Source organism: Octodon degus, unplaced genomic scaffold (genome assembly GCF_000260255.1).
Source record: "Octodon degus isolate 3935 unplaced genomic scaffold, OctDeg1.0 scaffold03281, whole genome shotgun sequence".
Lineage (NCBI taxonomy): Eukaryota > Metazoa > Chordata > Mammalia > Rodentia > Octodontidae > Octodon > Octodon degus.
Window position 1 is genome coordinate 2,410 of NW_004527857.1, and position 1,296 is coordinate 3,705.

The following is a 1,296-nucleotide window of genomic DNA, read 5'->3' on the forward strand; positions in this document are numbered from 1 at the left end:
ATAAAATAAAATCAACCAGTTTTAAGAACAATCCTTACTGTGATCCAAAGCTGGAAAATGTCTTCCAATATTATCTCTGTAGAAAGTAAACAACAGTCATATTTTTATCGAAAATAAACACATTTAAAAGTTTGAAATGTTTCTGTAAGATACTTGTTTTCTTTAAGATAGTTGACTATAATTTTGTGCATTTGATTTTATGCTGAGAGAAATCAATCTTGAATGATCAGGCTGGACTTGGTCAATTGTACCTTCCTAGGTAACTGACAAAGAATCAGAAGGACTGCAAATATAAACAGGAAAGCAAGTGCCTTGCTGCCCACCTGATAACTCCAGGGTGCCTAATAGAATGGGCTTTGAGGATGACACAGCCTTTGAGCATCCTCAGGGAGCAGGTGCTTCATGTTTATCTGGCATGCTTCCATGTTTAAAAGTTCAGGAGCTACACGAGCTAAGGGATTGCTTATCACTTTCCGCAGGTTCTACAATAAAGAAGATAAATACTTGGTACATTTGATTTTTAAGAAGAAACCTTTATGTCTTCAAATGACAATTAATACATAAATTATAAAATATAAATGTTTCCATTTTATGAATATCATGTCAGGAAAATTTTGATGAAGTAGAAAGATCTGAAATTTCCAGAGAAGACTAGACGTGGTGGCATGCACCTGTAATCCAGGTTTTGGGGGCTGAAAACAGGAGAATCACTATGAGTTTGACCTGTGTAGTGAGACCTTGTAGACCCTGTACTAAATACATTTTAGAAAAAGAAATTTTCCAGAGAAATCCTTAGTTACCTTGAGAATAACATTATTAAGAAAGGAATGGTAATTTTTCGTTATGTAGCACTTCATACTTAATAACACAAGTCTATGATAGGAGTAAAAAAAATGCTTGATTATTTATTTATTCATTTATTTATTTATTTGGTACAGGGTCTGGCTACATAGTTCAGACTTATAGTGGTCCTCATGTCTTGGCCTCCCCAGCGCTGGGATAACAAGAGTGCACCACAGCATCCGGTTTCAGTGGCCGGCATGGTGCACCCAGGGTTCCATGGCCTGCACAGAATGTAGTATTGGGGATCAAACCTGGGTTCTTGCACTTGCCAGGCAGACACTTAGACCGCTGAGCTATCTCTCCAGCCAAACATGCTTTTAAAAAAAATCAAAAGTCAAAGAAATCATTGGGAGCAATTCGAAACTTAAAATTTTGTTGGCATAACTTACATTTGTCCCAATCCATTCTTTATATTCCATCATAATTGTATAGTTATATAATACGTATTTGTAA